Source organism: Pseudopipra pipra, chromosome W (genome assembly GCF_036250125.1).
Source record: "Pseudopipra pipra isolate bDixPip1 chromosome W, bDixPip1.hap1, whole genome shotgun sequence".
NCBI classification, from domain to species: domain Eukaryota; kingdom Metazoa; phylum Chordata; class Aves; order Passeriformes; family Pipridae; genus Pseudopipra; species Pseudopipra pipra.
In genome coordinates, this window is record NC_087580.1 from 65,795,334 (window position 1) to 65,821,981 (window position 26,648).

The following is a 26,648-nucleotide window of genomic DNA, read 5'->3' on the forward strand; positions in this document are numbered from 1 at the left end:
CCCTTAAAACTCGTGGAAAAAGAGGAGGAAGCAGCCACTGGAGTCTTGGAGTTGTCATCACTGGATGAGAGGGGGAGACTGAGAGGCTGAGCAGTAAAACTGGGATGAAATCACAATACTGGAGTAAAAGAGGGGAGTGGAGTTCTGGTGGTAGGATGTGGGGTATCCCCACCTCTCCTCCTGACAGGAGTGTTTGTGTGTGTGTGTATTTATGGGGGGGGGTTGTGGGGGTATTTGTGTGGGGGTATTTGTGTGGGGGTATTTGTGTGTGAATTTGTGTGTGTGTGTATTTGTGTGTGTGTATTTGTGGTGTGTATATTTGTGTGTGTATTTGTGTGTGTGTATTTGTGGTGTGTATACTTGAGTGTGTATTTTTGGGGGCTGTGTTTTTGGGGTTGTGTTTGTGGGGATGTATTTGTGTGAATTTGTGGGGGTGTATTTTTGGGGGCTGTGTTTTTGGGGATGTATTTGTGTGAATTTGTGGGGGTGTATTTTTGGGGGCTGTGTTTTTGGGATTGTGTTTGGGGGGGTCTGTCAGTGCCCACGTGCACGTGCTGCTCCTCCACCCACACGGCCCCAAACCCAGCACGTTATCTTGTGGGAAAAACATGCCAAGGGAAGTCATGACCTTGTGCTTCAAGTGCAGCACCGGAGTAGCTTTATCCTGTGTTTCCCTCTTTTCTCAAAATAGTCAACTTGTGTGATGCCAACATCTCCCAGACCGAGACAGCTCGCTGGGGATTTGGGCAGGAGTTGGCACGTGTTACCCCTGGTTTATGTAAGGTCTTGCTGCACTTGCTATTTTTAGCCACATTAATAAAAAGGATTGTTCATCATTATACCAGCTTAGCAGGCACAAATCACAGGCCCAGGCAAATCTTAAGGGGAAGTAAGGTGATTCATTCCACTAATCCCCCACTGCACAAAGTCACAGTAAATCCTGGTTCTAATAAGTGGGTTGGAGGCTCAGGCCTTTGGGTTCTTCTCTCCACTTGCTTTTTGGGATGTCACATTCCCATTTACTGCTTTTTCTCGGCTAAAAAACACCCCACAAACCCAGAAACACCTCATCAACAGCTGATCACTCGTATCCCAGTATCAACACCTGAAGCAGCTGAAATGAGCACCAGCAATAGTCAAACATTCGGAACTTGCAGCCTAAAAAAGCTTTTTCCCCCTTTCAATAGAAAATCAACAGGACAAAGGCTTTGCCCTGGCAGCCGTGCATTGTCCCGGCCGGGTCAGCTGGACAGGGACAGCGGGAGCTGGGATTTGGGATCCCTGCTCCCAGTGGAACCAGAGGCAGCCAGGCACAGGCAGGAGCTGGGCTGGCTCCGGAGGGAGGGCACGCAGGGGAATGTGGAGCACCAGGGGCACTCCGTGCAGAGAGCAGCAACCAGCAGTGGAATTTGCATGGACACAACTGCTGCCGAGGAATTTTTCAGTGGAATTCGCATGGACACAACTGCTGCCGAGGAATTTTTCAGTGGAATTTGCATGGACACAACTGCTGCTGAGGAATTTTTCAGTGGAATTTGCATGGACACAACTGCTGCTGAGGAATTTTTCTCCGCATGAATGAGGGAAGGTCACAGGTCACAGAATATCCTGAGCTGGGAGGGCACACCAGGATCAGCAAAGTGATGGATTGCTTTCTCCATCCCGATCCATTCTTCCCACCCCCAGAAAGGATGAATTTCAGTGCAAAGGACAGATGTGGTGGGTCACAAGGAGAATAAAAGTTCTTGGAATATTCAGGGTATGTCAGGCCCGTGGGGACCTGATAATATTTATTTTGGCATCAGCTCAGATCAGTGACTGAAGGACTTGTGTTGCCTCAAAGACTGTCCTCAGGGACACCCAGGCTGTCCACTCACCCTCCAGCTCCCCTGGCGTCTCTCATCCCACCTCCACATGGGATGCCCTGGGGGTAAAGCCCTCAGTGTCCCTCAGATCTCCCATGGCCTTTCCCCCTGGCAGGGCTGTGGGGTCCCTGGGAATACCTTGGGAATACAAAGGGGGTTTCTGGGGAGCCCTTTCACACTGAACCCCATGGCTGTGCTGCCTCACCCATGGGAATCTTCCCGCTCCAGATCTGCCCCTCCACCTTCCCACTGCTTTCCAGAGTCAGGATTAAATTAGGATTACATTTCTCAGCCTCTGCAAAACCCCCAGGAGAGGATGAAACGTGGGATTAACAGCTCTGGGCAACAATCTGGGGAAATCTGCTGGTTGCTTAAAGATCTTGACCGGGTAATATGGAGATTTTGGGAAATTAGGAGTTTGAAGTGCTGTTTGTAGCAGCCTGTGCTGGGCTTATAGGGCTAAACCACCCCTAATCCCTCAGATTCCCGAGTCCATGTAAAGAGCTGGAAGGTGCTGCAGGAGTCCCTCTATTTCTCTCCCAGAAGTACAATTTCTATGGGATATTGTATTTCCCTGGATGGTGGCTGGGAGCACTTGGGGTCTCCTGGGGAGGCACAGGAGGGTCCAATTCAGTCAAAAATTAGGGGTTTGGGGTCAAATTAGTTTCTGAGAAGGATCCTGCTGAGTTCTGGATGTCTTGAATTACCATCCCTTTTTTCTGCCTCAGGGAATTTTTCCCTGTGGGAGCATTTCCAAAGAATCCCAGTGAATCCCAGAATGGTCTGGGCTGGAAGGGACCTTTACACATCCTCTCTTCCATCGCCCTGCCGTGGGCAGGGACATCTCTGGAAGTGTTCCAGGCCAGGCTGCACGGGCCTTGGAGCAACCTGATCCCGTGGAAGGTGTCCCTGCCCGTGGCAGAGGGTGGGAATGAGCTGATCCTTAAAATCCTGTCCAGCCCAAACCACTCTGGGATTCTGCGGCTCTCTGGCCTGAGCCCATCCCTGATCCAGGAATGAGGGAACTACAACTGGTTAAAGCCCCATGTGCCTCACTCCCCGTGGGGGGAGCAGATCCAGCAACAGTAACAACCAACCCAATTCCCTGCCCTGGCTCAGCCCCGAGGGAGCTGTGCCGCTGGTTCTGGCTGGAGGCGCAGCAGGAGGGGTTAAGGTGTGGGCCGGAGCAGGGATGCGGGAGCAGCTGGATGCCAGCGGCCATGCATCTTGATTAGGGCCGTCCTGGCGGGAAGGGAGCGGGAAGGACGCGGCAATTACCGCAGTCCGTCCCAGGCACAGGTGTGGTGTGCCAGGAAGGCTGCCCGGGCTCCCGAGATGGATGGAAATCATTACACTGTGTGTAGTCAGCACAACGGCGCTGCCGCGGGAGCTGCTGACGGTCCCTCCGGCGGGGAACGCGGACCAGGAGCTGCAGGAAAACCAAGGGCACTGCTTAATAAACCTGTTACTCGGGAGCTGAAGGGAAGCTTTATATTTGATGACAGTTCTCAAGCCTTTTCTAACCCAAACCTGTCTGTGACTCCATGGTGAGACCTTCTCCACCAGGTCCTGTGGGAAAGATAAGAGGGATGAGTAGAAGGTGGGAATTTAGAATGAGTCAGTTAAATGAAGCCATTGTAGAAACAATTCCATTTAATGTAAGTGCCACATCAGTGGCATTAGTGGGAAATAACTGGATGTTCTGAGAGTTAAAGTGACTGAAAGCCATTCTGGTGTTGGGCAGGGACGTGGTCAGACACTCCCTCCAGCAAACACTGTGCTTTGGGACATTACCACTGCACAAACCACATTCCCACAATTTTGCTGCTGTTTGGATCTCTGTACTCTTTTCTTTGTTATTCCTGAGGCTGCCCATCACCTGGCAGTGTGGATGAGTGTGGAAGAGTGTGGATAAGTATGGATGTGCCAGAGGCTGGGGTTCTGTGCTGGGCACTGCTGTGGAAAACTGGTGTTTCCAGGTGCTCAGGAGCTCCTTGGCACCTGCTGTGATGGACTCACAGGTCAGGACACCTCCAATTACCTTATTGCAAAGCCTCAAATCTGTATTTTATTCAGCAGCCAAAAGAAAACTCCCCCAAATACAGAATTACAGAAAGGAGCATTAGACTCATAGAAAACAGCAACTATTGTGCTTTTCCTCGCACAGTTCTCAAAGATTTAATTTATATTTCTGACGATGAGCGAAATTTTTTTGCTTAAAAAAAAATTAATCAGCTGTCAATGCTGCAAATTTAAATTCTCTATTCACTAATGTTTAATAATGCCATTATATAATAATGCATTAAGGAGGGAAAATAAGCCAACCCACTTCATTTTGCTTTGGTCTGCCTGGAGGACTGGCACTTGAATCCTCCAGATGAAAGGCTAATACTTTTATCCCTTAAACTACTCCGTCAGCCCCCAAAACTAAAGGACTTAGAGGAGAATAATTGGCTCTTTAGAGGAGGAGAGCAGAACAATGTCCTCCTGCCTCTCGAGCTCCCGCGCATCTGTCCCCGCGCTCCTCGCTTTGTGCGCACAAATTAAATAATGGCACCGAAAGGATTAGATCACAAAAATATTCTCTCCTTACACTTTGTTCCAAATTAATTTCCAGATGGCTGTTCTCTCGTGCTCCAGCTGAGGGGCAGGAGAAGATCCCGGGCTGTGCGGACCAGGAGCGGGGCGGGAGGGGAACCGTCGCTCTGTGTTTGTCTGGTCTGATTGTCAGGACATCACAAGCTGGTGCCCCTAAAAAAAATGAGGACAGGGGTGCATTTGCTTTCCAATACATTAAATTTTCAGAGAGGGAAGATGAGAAAATAGAGAGCCTTTTTTCCAGCCATGCCCTGAGACGTGCCCGGATCTCTCACCTGGGATGGAGCTCGTGTGCTCCGTGTGGTTCATCCAGGGCACACTCCGGCTCCTGGATGTTGTACCCGGTGTCCCCTCGCCAAGCCCTGAGCCAGGCTCGGTGCCAAGAGGATTTCAGCAAGAATTCAATGTTCACTTGAGCTGAAAACATGCCCGCGCTGTGGCCAGCACAAGGTTACCAACACTCCTGTCCTACTTAAGCCCTATTTTGGGACTGGAAATGTGGCTCTGATGCTCTACAGGCTGAGTAAGAGCCCTGAGGACACAGGTGAGCTTCGATTCAGGGCTCTGGGTGTGTTAGATCTATTTTTCAGGCTTCTTTTTAAAGTCTGTCCCTGCTCAGGTGCAGAGATCCAGGCAGGGAACTGAGACTCTGCTCAGCACCCGCAGCCCAGGGCTTGTCCTCATGTTAATAAACTGGAGCATTGCTTGTTTAAATGAAAATATGCTGCATTTTTCCCTTGGGAAACTGGAGTCTTGGGTGCCAACCCAATCCCTGCCGTAAGAGATGGATCCAGCTCCAACCCTTAGGGGAAGTGTAAAGCTCCGAGTGCAGTGTCTGCACGGTGCTGCTTCGCAGACACCCTCACACAAAGGGAAGGAGCTCAGTCGAGGGACAGGAGCTCCAGCTGCACCATCCAAGATTCCCAAAGGCTTTGGTGGCTCCCCAGCAGAGGAAATTTAACTGCCACAGCATTCCCAGGGAAAACATAACTCCAGGAAGGCTCCAGTGCTCCCGAGGCCAGGCTGCAGCTGGACAGGAGTGTGGGGTGTGGGATGGCCACGTCCTTCCAGCGCCTGCCCCAGCAGGGACCCTTCCCCAGCCCAGGCTGCCCGGGTCTCCATGACCTTCCTGCTCTGCCCTTGTTTTCCAGGAGAGGCAGCCTGGGAGCCGGTGCTCCTCCGGCTCAAATCCAGGTGTGAGAGGGATTTACACCCTCACGAGGGCTGTTTCCATCACCCCCAAAGATAATTAAACTCTGCAGAATTCCAAACCGGTCTTAACCGCTTTCCCTGCTTTTCCTCCCACTCACATCAGTTTAGCACTCCACTAATTATAGGGAATTTTTTCCCTGTGACTCTTCCTAAGCTCTGAGATGGCCGAGGCCCCAAAGCCAAGGGAGCAGCAGCTCTCCTGTGACACCAAGAGGTCCCGGGGTCTGTGTGTGTCTGGTTTTGCTTCGTGGCTGGATGTGAAATGGAGCTGCTCCTTCTGGCACAAACTTCCCAAACAGGATGCCGGGATAATCCGAAAAGGATGCGTCCCCCGCTCCCCTCGGACGGAGAAACGGGAAACAGGCCGTGAAGGAGCAAGGAATCTTAATGGCTCCCAAATGTCCCCGCTCCAGAGGCCCTTCCCACCTGGGCACTGGACATCAGAGGTGTGACCACTGGTGTCCAGGGAGAGCGGGATGCCCCTGGGGGCAGTTCCACCACATCTGCTGCAGATGGAGCTCAGTGGGACCTGCTCGCACAGTAAACCAGAGCCTAAATTCCCTGATTATTCACTGGGAATCCAGGAATATTCCCAGTCATTTTCTGCCGCTCCTCTGGGGGTCTCTTTATGTTCAGAGACCAAGCCTTGGAGCAGCCTGGGCTGTGGAAGGTGTCCCTGCCCAGAAAATGGTTGGACTGGAGGAGATTTAAGATCCCTTCCAGCCCAACCCATTCCATGATTCTGTGATTCACAGCGAGTCTGGAGCCTGGAGTCAGCTCTGGGATCCCACCATCCACCCCTCCCCGAGCTCGGCACACGTCCAGCCTGTCCCAGCGCTGCTGGGGATGGGGAAGACATCCCACTGGATACCTGTGTATCCCAGAGGGAAGGAAGCACAGGTGGCTCCTGCTCCCGGCTGTCAGAGCAGCCTTTGTGACAGACCTGTGCCTTTAAATCCAGCCTGTAGCAAATGTAAGCAATATTTTTTCATATTAACAAGAAGTAGAAACTCAGCTCCAAACCCAGATTTCTAGAGGTCTAAATCTGAATTCCCTCTGCTCCAATGCTTCTATAATATCCCTTGATTTCTCCGGCGCAATCTGACGGCATGTGAAAGTCATTCTTATTTTTACCCTCCTTATCCATATGAAAAAGGAAACACAGTCCATTTGCTGCAAGCCCCTAAGCATCTGCTGATTTGTCAGTTTTATTTAGCTAAAAAGCATTCACTTTGCTGCAGAGGGGCCGCTCAGACAGCCTGGCTGGAGAAAATTAGTTCTACTTTACCAGCATGAACTACTCTGATTGTACATTAATTAAGATATGCTTTGCCACATATGATGTGTCCTCCTAGAGATACCGGGCGAGTTGGGCCATTTGGACAGTGGAAAATTAGTGTGGAAGGGGGTAAAAGGAGGAACCACTGCTACACTTGGAGGATCCCAGGATCATTTGGGTCAAGGTCTCTCTCCTGAGGGGCCCCAAAGTGCCCCCAGCACTGGAGGTGCCTCAGCAGGACCGGCACAGGGGACAGGCATGTCTCCTTCCTGCTGCCACAGGCACCACCCAGGGGCCACTGCCCTTCTGGGAGCATCATTCATCCACCTTCTCCCACCTTTCCCATCTCTCCCCTTCCTCACAGCACAGCTCTGCTCCAAGCTGAGCCGTGTTTTGGGATGCTCAGCCACTGCTTGTCTATCAGAACAGCTCTGCCCTTGGACAGGGTCTCCCCGCTCCCGGTGCCTGGAGAACAGAGCTGCGCTGTGCCTTGGAAGTTTCTAGCAGTGCTCAGCTCCCTGAGCAGCTGCTGGTCCTCCAGGAGACAGGAGCTGGGCTCCTCCAGGCTTGGCTAAGCCGGGCTTGGCTAGTCTTCCTCCTAAAAACCCAGGATGAGGAGCCTGTGCTGCTCCCGAGCAGTGACACCGGTGAGGAGCGAGGGGACAGCAACTCCTTGGGGCCTCACTTCCCATCTCATCCACTGTTCCCACAGCAGACACTCACCCTGACCATCCTTTCCTGTTTGGAAACAGTGCCTCAGAAAACATCAGTGACCACTGGCAATAGTGTAGGGAATGTGCGCTCGGGATCAGCTCCCGTAGATCTTTCTCCCATCCTTTCAGCCCTTTGACATCACTGGACTGACCAAAGGGCTCCCAGGGTCTGCTGAGCCATCAGTTACTTGCAAGTGATATAAAAATAGTGCTAAACCCTTTACCATGTAAAACAGATATAAAACACATAGGGATTTTTACTTCCTTTTTCATCTGTGCTTTTTAAAGCAAAAAAACCCCGGTATCTGGCCTCTAAGCCTTCAATTAATTGAACAAAGATTTCAAAATTGTTCAATTGGTTTCATTAGGAAGTGTATAATAGAATAATAAAGTAAAACAAATGATATAAAGCAGACCCACTAATTAGCTCTACATGATTGATACAGCTTTGGACGAGGCATTTGATCTCCAACAAAATGCAGTTCCTTGTTAAGAGGATTTTTAATTGATGTGCAGAGAGGTATTAGATGATGTTGGAAAATAATTACTCAAAAGCTACTCATGCATTTGGCTGCACATAACAAATGAAGTTTGGGCTGTGGATCTGGCGGAGTGGACACGTGCTAATTAATAATGAGGGGAACGAGCATCTTCCAGGAGTTTTTAACCCAGTGTTTACGAGGAGATGGCGTCGCAATTATGGGCCATAATGAGGTTGTCATCAACCAAATCCACATTCCTCAGATGGCAGCAGCACTGGGGAGTGGTGCAGCCCCTCTCCTGCGCCATCCTTCTGGGCTTGAGACTGTGTTAGAAAGCAGGGATGGCTGCTCCCAACTGTCCAGCTATCCAGTTATCCAGTTATCCAGCCATCCAGCTATCCAGTTATCCATCTATCCAATTATCCAGCCATCCAGTTACCCAGCCATCCAGTTACCCAGCCATCCAGTTATCCAGATATCCAGCCATCCAGTTATCCAGCTATCCAGTTATCCAGCTGCCATGGGCATTCTGGGACAGGGACACTCCTCTCACCCTGGAAACTCAGAGCTGACTCCTGTGGGTGCTGCTGGTCCTCAGAAACCAAAGCCAGCCTTAAAACTTTGCTGCTTTACAGACCAAAGTCCACGTCTCTGTTAAGAACTTTGGATTCAGAAGTAAGGAATGAGCAAAGCCAGGCTGGATTCCAGAAATCCCTTTGGCTTTGGATGCTCCATTCCCGTGAAACCCCTTGGGCAGGCAGCACTTCCCACCTTGGTGGCAGGGCTTTGGAAATCCCGGGAGCGATCCCTGCAGACAATCGTGGCTCTGTGCACGCTGTGCAGTGACATCACTCATTCAGAGCCTGGCCAAGTGTCACTCTCCTGTCATGTGCCACATTCCCTGCAGCTCCAGACAATCCGTGTCCTCTTTGGGAGACAACTCGGCGTCTGATTTCGTGAGCGATGCCAAAAGTCTCACTTTTTCTCCTTCAAATAAATGACTCTGACACTTCCCAGCCATGGCTTTATATTTTTACAGAAATGTGTGTTTGGTGGGTGAGAGCGTGGCGTGGTTTGAACAGTTGTCAGAAGTTTTATTTTTGGAAGAAGACAGGGAGTATTTGGGAGATAATTAAGAGTTTGTGAAGTTTCCTTGCGAAACGAGACAGGCCCAAACCACCGTCTTCTGCTCCAACACGCATTTTACACTCGATTCCTCCTTTGCCACCTCCTCCTCCTCCTCTAGTTTATAAGTCTGTTAATTAATGGTGTTTATTCTCCCCCTGGCCCCGCCTGAGCAGTGGCTTTGTGATTATATTATTAGGAAGCGATGATAACGCATGTGGGAAAAGGTATTATTGTGTGTGTGGGCTCCCCCATCGCTATGGAAACAGGCAAATATTTGCAGACCTCAACTCCTGATTAATGCCTCCTGCTTATTAGAGAAAGTCTGGATGGGGAGGATTCCTCAGGAGCCGCTCCCTCTGACAGTTCCTTTCCGTGTGTACGAGCCCCGGGAATTCCAGGCTCCATCCCCTCGGAGCAGTTTCCCCACCAGCCATTTTACCGGCGTGGCACTGAAACACAAGTGCAGTGGGAATTACTTTGCAACCTGCTGGTTCACATTTCGGTGCAAAGGGTTTTATCCCAAATATATTCCTCCCTGAAGGGCAGGATGCAGACCCAGGCGCCGACCGACAGCATGGGATTAAAGCCGGAGGGACGAGGCTGCTGCTGCCGGGGAACTTCCGGAATGGGGAAATCATGATTCCAGGATTCTGGACACTTGGACAAGAGGAGAGAGGAGGGACAGGTGTGTCCCTCCTTGTCCACCTTGTGCAGGTGCTTTTCAACCCATGCCAGAGCCGCCCTCGCATCCCTGCCCAGCAGCCAGGGGCCACCCGCCCGCCAGGATTGCCCGGCACTGCCCGCGGGGCAGCGAGGCAGAAGGAAGAGCTGAGGGTGGGAAGTGAAGCCACGGTGATCTGCAGGGCCTTGGGGCATCTCCCTGAACATCTGCAGCCACCTCGGGCAAAATGCTCTCCCTCCGGAGCCCAATGGAATGTCGGCAGCTGACCCCGGAGCGGCCACAGCTCCGGCCGGGGGTGGCACTCCGGGGGTGTCACTCCGGGGGTGGCACTCCGGGGGTGTCACCCCGGGGGTGTCACCCCGGGGGTGTCACTCCGGGGATGTCACTCCGGGGATGTCACTCCTGGGGTGGCACTCCGGGGGTGTCACTCCGGGGGTGTCACTCCGGGGGTGTCACTCCGAGGGTGTCACTCCTGGGGTGTCACCCCGGGGGTGTCACTCCTGGGGTGTCACTCCGGGGGTGTCACCCCGGGGGTGTCCCAGCACCGCCCCTGCCCCGCCCCGGGCAGCTTCAGGGCTGGGCAGGGCCCGGGGCTGGGAGCAGCGAGGAAAAGGGATGAAACGCCGCAGGAGGAGGGCCGGAGGTCTGCAGTTTTCCCTGCCCTGTTGTTTTACAGGGGAATTTTTCTCCCGGGAAAACTGTGTCTGTTCCAGTTGGGTTTCACAAGTGAACGCTTTGATGGCTGTGCCCAAGGTCCTGAGTCAGCCTAAACGGGGGTTACAAAAGCAGCAGAGGTGGTGCTTTCCCAGAGCTCTGCCGGAGGGAGACTCGGAGCTGAAGCTTCAGATGCAGTTTGTGACTAAGGAATAAGTAACTCTAATCATATCAATACATATTTTGTAAATAATACCGAAATAATGCCATCAAATCACGGAATCACAGAATCTCCTGGGCTGGAGATGACCTTGTGGAGGTGCTTTTCAACCTAAATGACTCTGTGAGCCTGTGATGAGCATTCTGAGTGCTAAGGAGGATCAGCTCTACCTTGTGCTTCCCCGCTCGCCTCCACCCCTGGAATTTGGGCTCGTGCATCCCAAAACTGCCGCTCAGGGTTTCACTTAGCCACGGTCTGGTCCCCTCAACGAAGAGATCTCCAGCTTCTTCTCTCCCTCTCCCTCAGAACTCGGTTATTGACTCGTAATTTGTCACAATGACAGAGTTTGGTTCCTCCCCGGGAAATGTTTGAATCAAGCAGCAATTAATGCATTGTCAAGCACTTGAGGTAATTGTGTAATAAGCACCACATTACCTGGAGTAGTAACACATTTCCCGGCTAAACCAGCAGGAAAACTGCTGCGGGTTTTTTGCCAGGTTATTTTGGGGTGTGAAACCTGCTGTTGTGCAAAGGCAGCGTGAGTCCATATTATGCAGGAATCGATGGATTCCTGTCTTTCCAGGCGCCAGTCGGAGCCGTGTGACAAGGGCACGGCATTCTTCCCGATCCAGCAGGTTGTGTGAAAGCCCAGCCTCAAGCTGAGCCTGCCGGATCCAGCTGTACTTTGTTTGGTACCTAATGGAGCAGCTCCGAGTTATAACACCCCCAAGAAACGAGCCTGCGGAGCGCAGGGAAGTGCTGGAACTCCGGCGGCCCCGCGACAAACCATTGCGGGGCTCACCGGCGGGGCCGGGCTCCGTGAAACAAGGACCGGCGCCGTGGGGCTGCCGCGGCTCTGTGCTGGACCCGGGGCAGGCAGGGGCTGGCAAAGGCCGCGTGGCCAAGGAGATGGTTATTGCTGTGTCCCAAACGCCTTGGCCACGCGTCAGGCAGCGGGGCGGCAGCTCTGCACGAGGGCAGCAGGCTGGGGTGGGTAAGGGATGCGGGCAGCGCCGGCTCTCGCAGGCCCCCCGTGCAGCCCCTGCCGGCTGTGGCGGTGCATTTACCCCTGCAGGGCACTGTCCAGCTGGACAATCCCGGTTTGCCGGGAGCTGGCTGAGACAGGGAGTGAAGCCCCTGCAGCAGGGCCCCCAGAGCTCCCCTGCCAGGGTCACTGCCCACGGCACCCGCTGCCTCGCCCCCTTCCATGGGACAGGGCCCCAGCTCACAGGACAGTCCTGAGCTCCTTCCCAGCAGCAAATGGCAAAGCACAACCTCAGCCTCTGGTTTGCAAGGAGAATGTTTCCTTTTTTTTTTTTTTTAAATTAGATTTCAAATAATATCCCTGCAATGTGTGACCTGGGCTAGTGGAAGGTGTTCCTGCCCCTGGGGGGTGGCACGAGATGAGCTTTAAGATCCCTTCCAACCCAATCCATCTGGGATTCGATGATTCTGTGTATCACATTCATCCTTCCTGCAGAATCCTCCCAGATCTGGGACTGTAAGAGCAAAGAATCACACGTACAGCACGTTCGCTCCCTTTGCTGGTGCTCCCGGGGAGCTGCTGACCAAGGAAAGTGCCAACCATGTGTTTCCACCTTTAACTTTGAAACATGCTGATCACATTTTCTCCTTCAGCCTTTCCCTCTCGGCTGCTTGTGCACATAGTTTATTCAATTCGTGGCGGTGCACAATAAAAATCAATAAAAAGCATTTATTATAAAGTAGCAGAGATTAAAATAACTGGCTTGGCTGTGCCACTGCAGCACGGGGCGCTCAGAGCAAGGATGCGCTCCACGCAAAATGTGATTTATGCTCTGCAGAGGGGAAAAATCCCAGTAAGCAGAAAAGGAAGTTTTATTGTCTTGCCAGTGAATCACTGTCCTGCTTTAGACACAGTTAACAGGCAGGAAAATATTATTTAATAACATTAATGTAGCATTTCATTATCTGTATAGCTGTGGTAAATACAGACCATTTCTCCTGCCTGTGGTGGTACCTTCAGAGCTCTAATCAGGGGAGAAAAGCTGCCTCAGTTTCCAAAATCCGCACTCATTTCCTGAGGCAGGAGCCCCCAGCCCCACTGTGGGAGCCCTGCTCTTCCTTCCCCCCCTCCCTCAGCTCCATGGGTGTGGGATCTGAGCCCTCTGGAGCATCAGCACCTGTGTCACCACCGTGTAAATACAAAAAGCTTCCAAAGAAGGTGTTTGGGACTAACCTGGAGCAACAGGCTGGGAGAGCTGGGGGTGTTCCCTGGGAGAAGGGAACAATCCAGGGAGACCTGAGAGCCCCTTCCAGGGCCTAAAGGGGCTCCAGGAGAGCTGGAGAGGGACTGGGGACAAGGCATGGAGGGACAGATATCCCAGTGACAAGGTCAGGCAGCCCCTGGAATGCTGCAGGAGAACAGGGTGTCCCAGCTGCACCAGGAGCTGCCCCGTGGTCAGTCCCAGAGCCAGCTTTGAGCTGTCCCTCAGCTCCGGGACACCAAGAGCAGGAAAAGCTTCTGGAGCTGGTTGTGCCGGGGAACCCAAGAGCCACTGCATTTGTTTTCTTGGGTTTTGTCCTATAAACTGCAGTCCTTATTAAGCCAGTAAATATGCCTTTTTACTGGCTGGCTGACAGCTCACATGCTTTCTGGGCTGTCTCCTTAAACATTTATGAGCACTCATGAATATGCAAATCCACAGCCTAATGTCTGCAAAATGGTTGCAAGTACAAACGCTGCGTTAATATTTCATACAACGATGGGAGCAGATCAACAATCATCAATTTTGAACAAATATGTTGCTTCATTAATAACTAATGAGGCAGTGCCGGATTTGGCATTTACAGGAAAAAGTGGCATTTAAAAGGAGCTTCTGGGGGATCGTTCTCCTTGGGAAGAGGGTTGGCAGCCCCGGTGGCTGCCAGGAGTTTTCCAGGGTGAGAAGTGTGGGAGATGCACTCACAGAGTTACGGATGTGCCTCCAAGAGAAGCTGCTCCTTGCCGAGGGTTTGCTGGGTGTGGAAGGCCAAGAGCTCTCCCACTGGGAGCCCTGGTGCTCCTGCTGTGCTCCTGGAACGGGGCTCATGTGCTGGGGGTGCTTTGGAGACTCCCAGGAGGGATTCCAGCAGGCCTTCGGTGCAGGACCTCCTTTCCCTGAAACACCAGGATGCCAACGAGCACCCAAGTGCCAGAGGGTCCTGGAGTGGTGGAACAGGAGGGCAGAAGGTGGTGGAAGGGCAGGAAATCCCTAAGAAGGTTTGGGAGGCATCATCTGCTTTGGGGTTGTTCTGATTTAATTAAAGCCTGTCTGTGGAGCAGAACCTCCTCCAACCCTCCCACAGGATCAGACAATTGGCACCTTGGAGTTTTCCCTGGTGGATCCCTGGGCTCCTTCCATGATGTCTCCCAAAACTTGTCCTTGCTTTGGCTTCACACGAGGAACAGCAGCTTCCTCGGGAGAACATCCCTATGACCTCATAAATTGCTCCATAAAGTGTAAACATGGTTTCTAAAAAGCCTTTTGGAAACTTTAACAATCAGTCAAACCACCCAAAATATTTATGTGCATGGCGTGGGCTCTGCACAGCTCCTAATTATCGATATTATTTCTCTTTTGAGGCATTTTTGTTCATTTTTAGGCTGTGTTGCCACTAGTTTTTGACACTTCAATCTAAGTAGAGTTACAAAATAAAATAAAAAACAGGATAATTTCTTTTTTTCCACCTTAATACGAAGATAAACAAGCGAAATCACTCCTGTGCTAGCTGGTACAATTTCAATTTTTAGCTGTGTTGATAATCTCCTTTTGATGCTAATTAATTACAAGTAATCATAAAAACAAATTAAAACCACTATACTTGCAGCAGGTTTTTTTTTATGCTTACGAAATAACGCATCTTTATGCATTTGTTTATTTGCCATGTAAAAAAATGTAATCTATATTCATAGGAAAACAACTTTAGCACCAGCACTGGTGCTGCAAACCATCAGAACTCAGGTTTTTTAGCTGTTTTTCCCCTTTTTCCAGTGTCAAACCCCAAAGTGCCTCAGTTTTGAAACAGCAAAACCGCAAAGGGATTTGGTGCTCAACTGTATTTGTACACAGGCTTGGGAATATGGATTTACAAGGAAATGCCATTTGTTCAGAGCTAAATATCCATCCAAAATGCCTTGAAAGCAGTTGGTGGTTTAAAAGGAGCTCCTGCCTACACTGAATCGTTGTATTGCTCCACGGGGGGAAATGAGGCCTGGCCCCGTGTCCCGGTGCTGCTCCACTCAGCCAGGCACTGTTTGCCATGGAATCACCCTGATCTCGGAGCTCTTCTGGGGGAATGGGCCCGCTTTTCCTCCGGGGTTCTGTCCCAAATGGCCATGGGGACGATGCCTCGGCTCCACCACGGCTCCCAGCCTCCTCCTGTGCTTCTCCTTCTTGCCCAGCAGTTCCCGGGGGCAGAGGGAGCCTCGCAGCTCACCCTGGGCTCTGCAGCTGGGCCGGGGACGCTCTGGGAGCTCGGGCAGGAAGGAGCAGGGCCAGGTTGGGAAGCGTCCCAGGGCCGAGTCCCCACCGACTCGTTATCGAGGCTCCGGGCGCTGACCTCACTGCTGGAAGGGGCCCTCGAATTCCTTGGCAGCCTCCAAGATTAAGGAACAGAAGCTTTTATGGGATTACACGTGAAAATGAATAACCCAAGGCCGCACAGGCCTCTCTGCACTACGGGATGAAACGATATATTTTCGCTGTGAATTCCCATCTTTCTGAGTTTCCAGAGCAGTCTCCCGGCAGGAAAGGAAGTGAGCACAGAGAGAGGAACAGGCTGTCCGGGAGGCTGCGGCATTCCCAGCTCCGGGAAGAGCCAGCATCCCTCAGGAGCCTGGCATGCTGGAGGACTCTCAGGAATAGCTGGGTTTCCTTTCCTTTGACATCAACATTTTTGGGGTGGGTATTTCCCTGGTTTCCCTGGCAGTGGTTTCCCCGGGGCTGAACCCTGGGATCTCCGTTTTGGTGGGCTCTGGGAGGGTGCCCTGACACATCTGCATATTACATGTTAATTATGAGCACCAAGCGAGGCAGAGGGGTTTATCTCTGCCACAGATATAGATCTCACTAAATACCAGAGGTGCTAAAGCTCCAGCAGCACGTTTGTGTTAATCAAATGATACGGAATTAACATACTGTACAATAATTGCCTTGTTAGATTGAAATTAAAACCTATTTGAGACACATAATCTGGAGTGTGACTCACTGTTCCAGCCACATTTAGATTGTTGTCAGTACAATTAGGATTTGGAATTTACAAGTTGAGGGTTTTTTTTATTTTATTTTATTTAATCAATCACTATGGCAACGGCAAAATTAAACAGGAGACGTCCCCTCTTCCAAATCCGGTGGGTTGTACTTGTTCCTCTGGCTGGTGGAAAAGCAGACTTAAAAACTTTTGGAAAACCAGTCTTTTCAGAAGCTTATCCGTGTGGTTGGGCCTGACCTCCTGGAAGCCAGGTCTGGGAGGAGCAAGGCCCTGGGAAATCCATCACCCACCCTCTGGGAAAGGTGGAAAGAAATGGGGTGGCACAAAACGAGCTGCTGGAAAACTGGAGCCCCCAAAAAGCTGCTGGTGCTGGTGCTTCTTAAATCCAAGGGGGATTCCAGTCCAAACCCTCCTTCCCTGTTCCCCTGTTCAGTGGAACAAACCTTTAGGCATCCACGACTTCCCAACACGTGGCCATCCCACAGCTCCTGTCTCTGGAGGGCAGAAAATGCCTTATGAACTATTTGTTAATTCTGCCTCTGAACAGGGGGAGAAAGGGGAAAATGAACAAAGAAACTGATTTTCCAGAAGGGGTTTTCTTAAACAAACAAAGAAATGAAACAACAAATCCCTGCGCTGCCATTCCCAGCTGGAGAAAACAGCTCCCTTCGGCTCAGAGGGAGCCGTGGGGTCCAGGAGAGCAGGTATCCTGATGTCCCTGAAAACCTCCCCTTTAGGTGAACAGCTGGGATGGCTTTTCCTGTGTCCAGGAGCTCTGCTTCTCTCCTGGGGTCTGTCCTTACAGCAGAGCTGCTCTCCCACTCTGGGTTGGCTCTGGCACACGCTGCCTGCTGCCACCAGTGACCTTTTTCCTGGACTTTTCTCCTGGCTGGCTGTGAGAAAGTCCCTCCCAGAGAGGACACAGCCTCTCCTGGCTGGTCCTGAGGGCCGGGGAGGCCCCAGCACCAGCCCCTGCTCTTTGCTCCATTGCGTGATGGATCGATTCAGTGTGGCCAAGGAAAACCCAGCGAGGTTTTCATCCAGAAAAAAACCGATTTGAGTTGGCTTTGAACCCTCCCCAGCACCCAGGCTGGGTCACACAGTGTGTGTGAGCACAGGGAGGCATTCCAGGGCGCCGTGCAGAGGGTTCTTTGAGTCGCTGGCTGACGCAGTGAGACCCCCACTCGGTGCAGGAGTGTTTTCGGGTGATTAACGCCGGCCCTGCTTCCTGACACCCCACCCCGGGCGGGCCCGTGCCCACACCTGGCACCGTTAACAACCCCTTCTCCCGGCCCTCTCCCCCTCCCTGCCAGGCTGACCTCGGCGGTACAGGTGTAACTTAACGAGGCACATGTTGCAGCCAGATGTCCTGCAAACAGACACCGCGCCGAGAGCGGGGCCCGAATAATCCTGAAATATTAATCAGGCGGCGGCTCGGGAGAGCGGCCTCCTTAGCACAGCTCCAGTCTTGCACGTCAGCCCCGACAGATGGAAAAAAAGCAGGGAAATGCATTTAACATTCCTGCTCGTTCCTTAAGAAATAATTATCTGATTAAATGTGCCAAATGTGATCCTGGTTCTTCCCTGCGCCGCCGCCGTCCTGGGAGCAGTGCAGCTCCGCTGGCAGCGCCGCGACAGCGCGGAGTTACGGCAGGAACCGGAGCGGAGCGGGCCAGCCCGGCGGCCTGAACTCCAGCAGTCGGGATTTAAGGGCCGTCCAACCTCGTCAGTTTACAACTGGGGCTCTGTGTGCTAATCATAACATATAAATTACACACCAGGCACCTTTTCAGCAGCAGAAACGCGCTGGAGGGGTCCTGCCAGGAGCGGCTGGGGAAACGAGCTCTGCCAACGGCCCACCTGGAATCCTCCTGCAGCCCGTGGGCTGGGGGGCACTGCGGGATCACAGGGCTTTGCTGGGAGCTCTCTGGCCCCGGGAAGGGTCAGTGTCTCCCTCAGGAAGCAGCCCCCACCACAGATGCTCTGGGATGGAGAGACTGGAAGGGGTGGCCAGGCACTGGAATTGTTCCTATCCCTGGAGGTGTCCAAGGAATGTCTGGACATGGCACTCAGTGCTCTGGGCTGGGGACGAGGTGGGGCTGGGTCACTCCATGATCCCCGAGGTCTTTTCCAACCTCAGTGATTCCACTGCCACAGCTCTTTGAGGGACTCAAGAGAAGCCCAGGTGAATGTTTCAGCTCCAGCTCGTGGGCAGGAGATGCGGCGGGTGGAGATTTGATCTTATTTTTGGCAAAGCAACAGCAAGTTGTGATTCAGGCCCTGTTTTCCACAAACTGCCTCTTGCCTTCGCCTTCCACTTCCGTCTAACCCAAGGAAGATTGTTGTCTGTCTCCGTAAACACCTGTTTGGAGTTTTTTAAATGCCTGGTTCCCAAGAGCTGTGTTATAATAAGGCACAATTTAATTGCATTGAAAGGAGGGGGAAGAAAGGTATGATTTCCAAAAGGACAGAATACTCCTGATATTTACGGCCCCATTTAGCACAGTGCTTTGCTTTAAGGAGGTGGGGATTTACATGTGTTAAGTGCTCCTACAAATCTCCTTTACCCTTTCTTGGAAAAGGGCAACACAATAATAATTGTTAAATTTATGTGTTAAGGCGTCTGTACTGTAGAGCTCTGCAAACCAAGCTCCATAGACTTCCTGCCTCTACTCTTTATCCTTTAACTATCTCCACTGAAATGCCTGATTATCCCGTTATCCAGCGGAGAGGCTGCTGGTGGGAGCTCCGGTGTGCGGCTCCATCCCTGCCTGTTGGACCTGGGAAGGGGCTCCCAGGAGTTTCCATGCCTGTGGCCTAAAGTTATAAAAATTTAGTTACATTGCCAGGAGATAATCATAGAATCCTTTAGAATCACAGAACCATGGAATCACTGGGGTTGGAATAGCCCTTGAGCCCCCCAGAGGTGCCAAGGCCGCCACTGCCCCACGTCCCCAAGTGCCACAGCCACACGGTTTCAATCCCTCCAGGGATGACCAGGGATGCCAGGCCTGGCCAGCCCTCTCCATGCAGGAGTTTTCCTGATATCCCATGTGCCCCAGTGCTGTGCAGAAAGGCAGCCAGTCCCCAGAGCAGCTCTCACTGTGCCTGTGACAGGAATAGGCTGCTCTCCCGGAGCCCCTTTAGGCCCTGGAAGGGGCTCTCGGGTCTCCCCAGGCCCTTCTCTGCTCCAGGCCAGACCTCTCTGTCCATCCCCATGCCCTCCTCCCATCACACACCCCAGAACTTGGACTTCCAATTCCAGCTGTTAACCACCGGGTCTCCGAGCTCTCCAAGCTCCAGAGAAAATCCCAAGGTACAAATCCAAGTGCAAATCCCTATGATTCACCGGCTACTGGCGCCAGATGATTTTGGTTTACCCTCCATACACAAAGCATTAGTGTGTCACCCACGGGGGATGTTTATCAGCTCACGCTGTGCACACAGTTGGCAGCTGTTTGCCCCAAAAATGCACTAACCAGTCCCTTCCAGGGTCACATCCCCCTTCTCCCTTCTTATTGCTCTGCCCCAAAATCCCGAGACATTCAGAGAAGCAAAACCATGGAACAGCAGAGTTAAGATTTAAAGGCAAAATCATTTCAGGGGTGTTGAAATTGTCCTAATTAACCATTTCCAGGCTGGGGAGCTGGGAGAGAGATCCTGCAAGGGTTAACCCAGGCTGGCAGGGGTGGGAGACACATGGGAAGGGCTCCTCTGTGCTCCCACCGGCTGCTCCAGGTGGGCACATCCGCATCCGTATGGATGGCACGATCCTGAGGACTTGAGGGACTCCCCAGGCACCTTGGAGGTTTATCCAGCCCCATTCCCACCCTCTCCTCTTCTCAGTTTGCCTGTTTATCTCCAATCTGTCTGTTTAAATTCCTTCTAAACAAGATGGGAATATCTTGATGCCTGTTTGTGAGACTATTCCGCATCCATCTGTTATTTACATCATTCGTTTTCCTGAGGTGTCTCCAACAAATCCTGGCTGGATGCTCTGTATGTGTTATTAATAAAACAGCTGTAAAAATATTAACTGTACGGCCTAATTGTCAGCCCTGATTAGGAGCCAAACTCATCCCCGGACGGATGCTGAGCACGGAACGTGGCTGTTTTCCAGCCCTGACCTCGCTCCTGCCTTTGCTCCTTGAGCACTTCAGTTCCAGGGTTGGAAGGGGCCTTAAAGCTCATCTCATTCTACCCCTTGCCAGGGCAGGGACACCTTCCATAGACCAGGTTGCTCCAACCTGGCCTTGGACACCTCCTGGGATGGGGCAGCCACAGCTTCTCTGGGCAGCCTGTGCCATCCCCTCATCCCCCTCACAGCCAAGAATTCCATGTGTTCCTCTTTGGAAGCCACAGCAGGATGACCAGAGGTGTGGGACCATTGCTCCACCTCTCTCAGGCTGATGGCATTCAATTCACTGGGAAGTTCTAAAGCAAGATCAATTTTGGAGAAAAATGTCAGGATTTAACCCCCAGTAACTCTTTCAACAGGTGCCTTTTTCTTTCAGTCAAACCGTGGCCGCTGGTCCTGCTCCCTCCTCCCCCTTTGGAAGGGTGACCATGGCAAGAGCCGAGCGGCTCCAGAGCCTTCTCATGTTGCAGAGACATGAGGAGATGGAGGAAAAATGCAAACTCGGTGCCAACACCCGTGCAAGACCTTGTGCCACTGTCTGTGGAGTTGTTTCCCAGCAGAGGGCTTGGAAACCCTGGGGAGGGTCACCACGGGGGGCAGAGCTGGGGGCAACACAGACACTTCCCAAAGCAACATGCTCGCTAGGTCTGGTAGGAAAAGAGTCCTTTATTTTTGGGGATCTGTGGATACCCACGACATTGAATGGAAAGGGCTGTCAGGCACAGGAAATGCCCGGGAGGTTTGGAGTCCCCACCCCTGCAGGTGTCCCAGGAAGGCCTGGCCGTGGCACTCAGTGCTCTGGGCTGGGGGACAAGGTGGGCATCGGGCACAGGGGGATCCATGGGCTGGGAGGGCTTTTCCAACAGAACTGCTCCTGTGATTCCCCTTTATTAGAGAGCACTACCTGTCCCTGAGCACAGTTTCAAGAGAACAGAGATTTGGCTGAATTCAGAGGAGCCGTCCCCGTGTTCTACCTTGAGTCATGCTCTCCCAGGAGCTGGAGGCTGAGGATGAGTGTTTGTGGCATTTTTGATGTTTCCATGGGGATTGCTATAGTAACAATTCTCCTACCCCTTCATTTATTAATTTACTTTGTTATAACACTAAAGGTAAACCACATCTCCAAAGAAACAATAGCTTTAAAGAGATTTCACTGGCCTCGCCATCCACGTTCAATTTTCCAGCGAAAGGGCCTTGAGTTTGTGTTTAAAGGACAACATTTGCAGCTAATTTAATACAGTCAAAGGAATGAGATTCCACAAGGTTTCCTTTGAGACTGGAAAACAACAGCTGATCTATGTCATAACACATTACAGCGCGCGGCGGTTTAGCAATCCTCGTGCGGAGCGTCCCTCGGCAGCCGCAGCTCCAGCCTCCCCCTGGCCCTGCGGAGGGGATGGGGAGCCCAGAGAGCCCTGCAGTGTTGGGCTGGACAGGATCCGACAGACCCTCCAGCCCCAGCCCCCTGCCCCGGGCAGGGACACCTGCCAGCAGCCCCGGCTGCCCATCTCCAAGGGACGCCGGGGCTCGGCCTAGTGGCGGAGGCACAAAGGGAAGGCAGAGGATTCAGTGCTTTTAAAAGCCCCTTTTAGTTGACAAGGTGCAAATATTCCCCTTTGCAGCTCTGTGGCAAAGAGCAGATTACTGGGTCACTACACTTCACCGCTACCAAGCGCCACTCCTGCCAAAATAAAGGCTGGATTTTGGGCAGTTCCCGTTCAGGGTCCCCTGATAACCCCTGGGTTTGACGGGGGAAACACGGAGGTCATTTATTCTCCTCACAGAAAAGCTCCCACCCGTCTATGTATTGCATGTGATCAATAGAGCTTCTGAATGCAAGTGCTGCTGATTTAACCTAATAACCAGAGTGTCATAAAAGGCAATAAGCAGCTTAAACCAACATGTGAAGCACAGTCTCTATAGCAAGAGCGGGAGCTGTTCTAGGGCCCCCAAAGGGTCTTCAAATCACTTTATTTTTATGGGACGAACGTAACCACATCAAAAAACCCAACTTGACATTTGAAAGTGGTTTAAAACTCCCTGTAAAACCCTTCCCCGAGCACAAGCTTCTTTCCAAGGTCTCAGCCCTGCAGCTATTGTTGTGTCTCTGTAGCTCAGCTTGTTCGAGTCTATTTTCCTCGTGCTCTTTTTTTTTTCAGCAAGAACTTTATTGAAGTGCCTTTTTTTTTTCCTAAGGAAAAAGACAATTTCCTCTTTTTATTCCATGTTGTGCCTTAGGTTCCTTTGAAAGAGACTGTGGCAACCTCTCCACAACGCATGGAGCTGCGTTTTCAGAGAACCAGGGAATGCTGGAATGGTTTGGGTGGGAAGGGAGCTCAGAGCCCATCCAGTTCCACGCACTGCCAGGGGCAGGGACACCCTCCCCAGCCCAGGTTGCTCCAGCCCCGTTCAAGGTGGTGCCGAGCCCCCCCTGGGCACGAGGGACACTGTGGGGATGGAGCTGTGCATTCCGGGAGCACAGGGAAATCTGGCTCCTTGTGAGGGGGAAAATGTCATTCTCTACTTAGCACTGCTTTGCATGTTCTTTTGTAAACACAAAACTGTGCTTGGCAGCAAAAACTCGCTTTTGTGAGCGAGCAGCGGGGTCACAGCGCGGGTGGGCACACACAAGGTGAGCTGGGCACACACAAGGTGAGCCGGGCACACACAAGGTGAGCTGGGCACACACAAGGTGAGCCGGGCACACACAAGGTGAGCTGGGCACACACAAGGTGAGCCGGGCACACACAAGGTGAGCTGGGCACACACAAGGTGAGCCGGGCACAGACAAGGTGAGCTGGCACAGACAAGGTGAGATGGGCACACACAAGGTGAGCCGGGCACACACAAGGTGAGCCGGGCACAGACAAGGTGAGTTGAGCACAGACAAGGTGAGCTGAGCACACACAAGGTGAGCTGGGCACACACAAGGTGAGCTGGGCACACACAAGGTGAGCCGGGCACAGACAAGGTGAGCCGGGCACAGACAAGGTGAGCCGGGCACACACAAGGTGAGCCGGGCACAGACAAGGTGAGCTGGGCACACACAAGGTGAGCCGGGCACAGACAAGGTGAGCTGGGCACACACAAGGTGAGCCGGGCACAGACAAGGTGAGCTGGGCACAGACAAGGTGAGCTGGCACAGACAAGGTGAGCCGGGCACACACAAGGTGAGCTGGGCACAGACAAGGTGAGATGGGCACAGACAAGGTGAGCTGAGCACACACAAGGTGAGCTGGGCACACACAAGGTGAGTTGGCACAGACAAGGTGAGCCGGGCACACACAAGGTGAGCCGGGCACAGACAAGGTGAGATGGGCACAGACAAGGTGAGCCGGGCACAGACAAGGTGAGCTGGCACAGACAAGGTGAGATGGGCACAGACAAGGTGAGCCGGGCACACACAAGGTGAGCTGGGCACACACAAGGTGAGCCGGGCACAGACAAGGTGAGCTGGGCACAGACAAGGTGAGCTGGCACAGACAAGGTGAGATGGGCACAGACAAGGTGAGCTAAGCACACACAAGGTGAGATGGGCACACACAAGGTGAGCCGGGCACAGACAAGGTGAGCTGGGCACAGACAAGGTGAGATGGGCACAGACAAGGTGAGCTAAGCACACACAAGGTGAGATGGGCACAGACAAGGTGAGCTGAGCACACACAAGGTGAGCTGGGCACACACAAGGTGAGCTGGGCACACACAAGGTGAGCCGGGCACAGACAAGGTGAGCTGGGCACAGACAAGGTGAGATGGGCACAGACAAGGTGAGCTGGGCACAGACAAGGTGAGATGGGCACAGACAAGGTGAGCCGGGCACAGACAAGGTGAGCTGGGCACAGACAAGGTGAGATGGGCACAGACAAGGTGAGCTAAGCACACACAAGGTGAGATGGGCACACACAAGGTGAGCCGGGCACATCCACAGGGCCGGGACAGATCCTGCTCCTTCCCTGTGCCACCGCGGGACACAGTGAGGGACCAGGGCTGGGATCACACCAGGGTTTGGGGGTGGGAACAGACCCTGCACCTCCAAGTGGATGGCACCTCAGAGGGGATGGCCAGGGGTGCTCTGAGGAGGCAGAGAGGATGAAACCAATAAAACGTACAAAAACTGATAAAAATCCATACCATCAGTAAAACTGTCCCGGGCTGCTGGAGGCAGCGGGAAGGGGCGAGCTGGGGCCTGGTCCCCATGGCCACAGGAGTGGCCAAGCAGCAGTTCTCCCGGCGTGCCCCAGCACAAGGGGCCAGCACATCTCCATATGGCAGCCGGCTTATGGCGGCGGCCCCAAATCGAGTCAGGGTGAGTGAGGGGAATTACACCGCATTGTTGGTTTTAATATTTGAAATGCAGCTCACATTGGAGGCCCGGCGCTGCTCGGTGGGAGAAATATCCATGGAACAGCAGCCAGGGACGATTCCTCCGCTTTGGAGGGGCCTGGAGGAATGTCACAAGGAGAAACACCTTCCAGAAAGGATTTGGTTTATATTATTTGGGGTTTTCAGTGTCTCTAATACTGATGGACACCTTGTGAATGGTTTGGATTGGAAGGGATTTTAAGGATCATCTCTTTCCATGGGCAGGGACACCTTCCACTAGCCCAGGTTGCTCCAAGCCCTGTCCAGCCTGGCCTCAGACACTTCCAGGGATGGGGTTTCCACCACCTCTCTGGGCAACCTGTGCACTGGCACCCGCCCACACCCAGGTTTCTCCACGGCAGCCACGGCCGGTGCCGGAGTGGAGCCTGGTGGGGGTCAGTGGTGAGCAGGGACAACCCCTGGGGAAAGCTGGGATCCACGGCACAGCCTCCTTTCAATGGGCCTGAGTGAGGAGCAGGAATCAGGCAGTGCCTTTGGGAAGCTGACTCCTTGTCTAGAGAAATGATTTGCAGCTCTTTTGGATGATGAGACTTTTCCTGCCCTACTTAAAATTGGGGCAGATTTCCAAAAACGTTTGGGTATTAAAAGACACGGCGGAGCTCTCACGGGGCCCTTTGGAAGCGGCGAAGCTCTGACACCTGTGACAGCTCCAACCCACTTCCCAGCCATGTTATCAGGTGCCTGCTGAGAAAAGGCACTTCCCGAGGCGTGATCCCCATGTGTCACAGTGCCGGGGACATAACACCAAGCCCCAGATCCTCGGCAGGTATTTTGGTACCTCTGAAGCCAAGAGCTCTGGCCAGGGGGGTTTGAATCCCTGTGGAATCACAGAGTGCTTTGTGTTGGAAGGGATTTTGAGGATCATGCTGTTCCACCCCCTGCCATGGGCAGGGACACCTTCCAGAGCCCAGGTTATTCCAACCTGGCCTTGGACACTTCCAGGGGTGGGGCAGCCACAGCTTCTCTGGGAAACCTGTGCCAGGGCCTCCCAGCCAGGAATCTCTTCCCAATGTCCAACCTAAACCTCCCCTTTTTCACTTCAGGAGGTTTCTGCCACCCCTGGCCTCACGCTGCCTCAGAACTCCCGACAAACTCCCCCTTGTCTCGGCACCTGGAGGTGACATTTATTTTCAGTTCTCCCCTCAAGATGATGACAGAACCCCACGAACTTCCAATCCAACTGTAGTGAGACAGGATAAATCTGCCTCCCGGCCCTGCGCTGCGCTGGCACCGCAACAGTGCTGCTGCAGCTTTATCATGCCCACAGACGTGTGCTTTGCATTTGCCTTCGACAGTGGGCCTAATAAACTATTGCAGCACTTTGAGCTGTATGAAGAGCGGGCAGTTCTGACCCCGCTTATCGCACTCCTGGAGTCTGTGGGCGTGAGAGAGCGGGGAGGTGCGGGGTTCCTTCAAACACCTCCACCACCAATTTTTATGGAAGTGGTACAGTGGCAGCGAGGGCACCGAGCAACAACGGTCCCTTGATCCGGCCTGTGTCCCACCTGCCCCGCAGCCACCGGGTAATTGCTGGCTGGAAGAGCCACGGAGGCAGATAAAGCAGCCCATTAGTGGAGGGGCACCGTGGTTTCACTAATAATTAACACGCAGGATGGCTCGTGGTGTCACACACCATCTCAGCCCCCAGCCGCATCTGTCAGCCCAAATCCTGCCGCGGCGCGAGGCACCGGCCCCGAATCTCGTTAGACAGCTAAGTGAATTAAACCAAAAATCTACAGATGCATGATAAATGCACAGGATGCCGTGTCACACATGAATGACTCCTGTGCAGGCCAAATGACAGATGTATTTCCTCGACTCCAGGCCAGGCTCCAGCACAAACCACTCTTCATTTATCAATAATTGGGCCTTAATTTCATTTGGCAGTGCTAGAGCAGCATGCTCAGCTTCCTCTCCAATAGACTAATGCTAATTAGACTTTTTTTTGGGCATCAATCTCTTTATTTTAGCCTCTAATAATCAACCATAAGCAGAGCTATATCTTGCTTTTTGCGAGGGACGTGGTGGCTTTACCCATAACTCATTATTAGCGATAATGGAA

At 52.6% G+C, this 26,648-nt stretch overlaps 1 long non-coding RNA gene across 1 annotated transcript in view; it reads right to left on the reverse strand.

Moving 5' to 3' along the window:
* Positions 1–1,753: 1,753 nt before the first annotated feature.
* LOC135404377 (uncharacterized) overlaps positions 1,754–26,648 on the reverse strand; it is a 31,352-nt gene continuing 6,457 nt past the window's right edge. The window contains exons 2-3 of the long non-coding RNA XR_010425646.1: positions 4,459–4,616; positions 1,754–3,294 (exon numbers count right to left, since the gene is read on the reverse strand). This is a non-coding gene — a long non-coding RNA (uncharacterized LOC135404377). The remainder of the gene's footprint in view (positions 3,295–4,458; positions 4,617–26,648) is intronic.